We start from the raw sequence: 5592 nt of genomic DNA, 5'->3' as shown, positions 1-5592 counted from the left end.
TAGAAATGAGGTTTAAAGTATTTCATTAAATCTCATTTTCCAAATATACTATTTTGGTGCTTAAGCTTTTCTAAACATGGCATAATTTGATAAAACAACTTACTTCTACGTTCGCGATTTTCGGTAAAGAGTGTTCTGTCCATCGTAAGAAGTAACAACATGCAAATTCTCAGTTGAACTAATTCCTCCTATCATCAATGGGCAAGATTTGTCCCAGTAAAGTGCATCTTTTCCTACCACTCTGCTTCAATGCCGGATAATAGATTTACGAGGTCATATCGAAATCCTAGAAACAATAATTTCGTATAGGTATATGTATGTACAATACTTTCTTATCTCGGAAAGACATAGTTTTAATCACTTACTAACACCTGTCTAGATGTCACTGTTTGGCGGTAGAATATGTGGGTGTACTACCCACATATTCTACCGCCAAACAGTAATACGACAGTTAGTATAATTGTTCTGTTCCAGTTTGAAGGATGAGTGAGCCAACTACAAACACAAGAGACATAACATAAGAATAATAATAGAAACTTTTAAAATATAGAAAGAATAATAATATTAACTTTTAATATCAAAGTATTTTAAAAAAACGTCTATTGTAGGAAAAATTTGTCTAAAGCATTCTGCTTTCACATCATCACTGCGTAAATTATAAAACAAAGTCCACCTCGTCGTCTCTGGCTGTATATTTGATCGCAATATGCTCTAAAACAACGGATACATTTATGAATGAACGGAATAATTTTTAATAAAATCGGATGAAAGTCATGTTGCTTCGGAGCTTGAATGACTTTCGAACATTAAAACGACTAGTTACTATTAATAAATACAATATTAAAAACCCTTGTAAGTTTTTATATAACAATTATTTATATTACACTCAATACAGTCTGCAGTTACCGTCCTAAATTCGAATGGACTTGTAACGTTGAAAGATCTCAAACATTTTATTTTATTATTGCCCATTTATATTTGTTCCTCTAACTCAAGATAGTATTGAATTTAAACGATTTATAGTTTTAGATTATTTACTTATCTCGGGTCGAAACTCGAGAGGTCGAAACTTATCCATTGTACTGTAAAATATTGGGGCAGTTTTCACCCGTTTAAAAAAGTAATTCCTATTCACAGTTTATCGGATACGTCTACACCCTCGTAAAAGTAACTGTAAACACGTATTCAATGTTGAAAGGCCTGGCGATTACTGGCGCTATTAAGGTTTTATTGTTGTCTGTTGTATACGTATGTATTTAATGTCCAAGCATATAAAGCTAGGTCTTTATACTTGTATTTCGTGTACACAATATATTTAGATATTCTTCCACAAATATTTAATAGAATTATAGCATTTTCACCTGCACCTCCAGACGTCTGGAAACCCACAAAAGCGCGATTTATATGGCACTCTCTGTAATCAGCTTTCGCTGGTGGGTTTTCCCAACCTATACGACTTGGGAATATTCAACAAAAGAGAGTAGACATTTCTTAAATGCAACGCATCTGCAAAGCCCCGGTGTAGCAGATGTCCATGGGCGGTTTCTCCTTTATTAGGGAATTATTACTTTGCCAGGAAATTAAAAAAAAAGCATAAAAGTGACTATTAAGCGCGCTATCTTTGTCTAATACCAATATTGTCTATAACTATATTTATTTATTTGGGTTAGTAAATGGTTGCCATACCATGGGAATGGTGGCCATACCTATTTATTTATTTTGACGTGTCAAATGAGGCCAAACTATGTAAAATTGATGTTAGAGTCTTTATATTAGACAATAAAATGTCTCGTTCGTACATTATTGTTGTAGGTACATATGTATTACAGTATAAGCAGAACGTTGACACTCTCACTCATTTAGAAAACTGCCTTTTAAATATTCAAGTATATAGATAACAGATAATAATTAAATTAAATAACATACAAATAAAAATATTTATGTAGCTTTTCTAATGACAAAATCTCATGTCAGTGCAAGTAATATATTATACTAGAATTTGAAAGTACGTCAGAAGGCTATGTAAGAATCTATATAGCAGGCTGTTTATTTAAAATGCATTACACAAAGACCATTCAATAGTTAGTAGAGTTTCAGAGAAACATCACATAGAGAAGAACGTATCACAAAGCAACGTGTCTCCTAGTTATGTAATAATAAATAATTGAATTATTTACCTATCCTTTTATCAGACAAGTTTATTTTGATTGTCAAAGTACAATAGAGATAATGTTATATCATACTTACTCTCAAATTTTTAATAAAGTATAATACGATTTTCCACGTAATAAATAAGCTACATGTTTACGGATATCGAAATCGCGGTTAAGCCCAAATAAAATCCAGCATGTAACCATGCTAAGCTAAAAGAGCATTATTTCGTCAAGGTCTTCTGACAACTTCGACCCTTTTAGATTTGAAAGGGTTGGCGTAAAAACATTATTAGTATTCCGAGCGACTCAGGTGTAATGTTGGTGCAAAGCTTACGCGATTATTTAAAAGAGAATAATTAATTTTTTTAGTACTTGTTTACTTGGGCTTTGTGCAAGCCCGTCTGGGTAGGTACCACCCACTCATCAGATATTCTACCGCCAAATAACAGTACACTGTATTGTTGTGTTAGAAGGGTGAGTGAGCCAGTGTAATCACAGGCACAAGGGACATAACATCTTAGTTCCCAAGGTTGGTGGCGCATAGGTGATGTAAGGAATGGTTAATATTTCTTACAGCGCCTTTGTCTATTATCTATATATTATATATTTTTTTCAAGGAAATGACAAAAAAAACAATGTTTTCTATAGAATAAAATGGTCCGATAGATATATTATAGATATAGATATATTATACAGACGATAATATATTCAATAAAATTAAAAGTATATTTAATTTTTTTAGATTATTTAAGTAAAAAAATAAAAACGAAAAAGGAAACGAGACCTATTTACAGACAAAATCGCTCTAAGGTATTCGATTAAACCAAACGCTAATTCATCCTATTCGAGTGCCCCGTGACAAGTGTTCATTGGACAGAGGTCCTCGTAATTCGACGAAATTTGACAGGTGTCATTGCTGTCAAACCGAATAATAGGTCTGACAAAATAAATTATGAGTAGCTAAATTGACAAACAATAATAAATAAAGAAATGTCTGAATTTTTTTGTCAACAATATTATCTTATATGACGGCGCATGGTGCGCCATCTTGTTTATTCGTACTGGTTGGAAAACAGTGTCAATGGGCGTTGAACGACGCTTTTGTGAAGGTACGCGTCGATGGTAGCGCGGCAGCCATGTTGGATCGACAGTTACGTTCAAGATTTCCCGCGCACCACGTATGCGACGAATCGCTAATTTCCAACATTATCTTTATTCTTTTGTAATAGATTCAGTGATTTATGTGTGTTTGTGTATATGATTTATTAACGAATCGATATTGAAGACTATTGTGAATATATCTGTGAGATTGATTTGTTTAATTAAAATTTTACTGAAATGAACTGTGGATCGTTCATATATAATATCGTTTGAATATCCGCCCACTTATCTTGAATAATCCTGATATTGCTAATAAAATGTCTATATATATTATTTTGATAGTATCTTCTTAGTTATTTTCTTTTGTGTAAGATCAAAGCTACCCACAGAAGCATCCCTTGATCTAGTAAGGTACTTAAGAATACTTAATTTATCTAAAAATATAACTCCAAGACGAATTCAAACTAATCGAATTTAAATATGTTTTTAAATCTAGAGACGCGGCAGCGTGTCAGCCAAGTTCAAGTAACAGAACTGGCGAGCAGCACCGTGTGTAATATTACAGGAACCATTTGGAGCCACTTTTGACCTCCTCATAACTCAAAAACTATTTGACATAAACATGTCAAATAGTTTTTGAGTATTTGACATCAAAATTGGCTCATATATTGAGACTCACGAGATACATATGAGTTCCAAATTTCATAAACGTATCTCAAACGGTTATTTAGATATTAACGTCTAAAAATCGTCATTTCTATCACTGACTGACCTATAGATCAAAACTATAACCTACTTCCAGGTGACCTAGAAAGTTCAAATTTGGCATGCAGATAATTAGGCCAATATAAAGGAAAAATCTTAAGCTGATAAATTTTTATGCTTTTATTATCATTTTCCATTTTATTGGGCCTATTAGGAACACTTTTATACTTAGTTACTGTAATAACTGAAAAAAAAAATGATGTAAGAACCAGCAATCAAAACTTATGACAGCCGGCCTTAATGTGTATTTTAAGGCCTTCACGTGAATATATAACGAGTAGAATACCCTTAATTTTTTTAAATCCAAATATTTCTGTTTTAGTACTTATGAGGTATAGTCGACTTACGTATTTATTACGTTATTAACTGGCATTTAGCGCACATCAATGGCGCAAAATCATTATACCTTAAAAAATAATAATAATAGTCATTTCGGTACACGGCGCGCCACGGTACGCCGGAGCAGCGGGATAGGAGCATTGCGATAAAACCTTGACGCGGACGTGTCCGAGCGAGTGGCAACCGCGCTCGTAAGATTTATTCCAATGCCTTCCGATGGAAGCTGCCTAGTCTATTCGATTGCATATTCTTTGTTTGAGTATACTAGTATACAACAAAAAAATTGGTTTCAACAATAAATATATATATATATATATATATATATATATATATATATATATATATATATACCTTGGTTGTTGACTTCAACGACAAAAGAAGTGAGATCTAAATGGGTGCCAAGTTCAACGGTCCTGCTTATTAATCTAATCTAATTTATTTATACTACATAAAATATGCAGGCCAGGTGGTGCAGTGCACCAGGGCCCCTGAGCTCTGGGGGCCCTCTAACCTAAGCGAAAAAAGAGCTTTGAATAGAGATGAAGTATGGATTTAATTTACTAAAGATATGTTCAGCTCACTGTACGCTGTATGCTATTCTTATTACTATCTATAATTTTGAATAGCAATATACGTTAAAGAGGGGGTGAGGACCCGATTCTTATTCTATGCACCGGGGCCCTTACCCACCTAGCTACGCCACTGAACATAATATATAACTTAATATAATATAATATATTGTTGCTTAAGGTCTGACTTGGCTAGTTCTTATATGTTCATAAGCACAAATTGTAGTTTTCGTTAACAAATTACAACTCAGAACATCTAAGAAGAATAGAATTGACAATTAATCATAGCAATGATTAATTTGATTTTCTAGTTAATTTGCTGAGTAAAAACTGTCTTCGTATCTAGTCACCACGAAACCTAACATAATTATAAAATAGCCAATGGTTTCGAGACAACAATTAGCTACACAGAATTGTCTCTAGAACTTTTACCCACAAGGTAAATATATAGCTAAATGTAGCAATCATTTTTTTCCTTTAAGTATTGACTTCAATCGATTTTTAAATATTGGCTTAAATTAAACATTCGCAACAATTTTACTAATTTAAATGGAAAATATTCTCGTTAAACGTCAACTACATTCCAGAAAAATACCATTGTTGTCAACAATTGTCACTTGTCAATGTCAATGTGAATGTTAAGTGGCAGTCTAAAATTGCAAACA

Source organism: Vanessa atalanta, chromosome 18, assembly GCF_905147765.1.
Source record: "Vanessa atalanta chromosome 18, ilVanAtal1.2, whole genome shotgun sequence".
Lineage (NCBI taxonomy): Eukaryota > Metazoa > Arthropoda > Insecta > Lepidoptera > Nymphalidae > Vanessa > Vanessa atalanta.
This window is presented reverse-complemented; position numbering follows the sequence as displayed.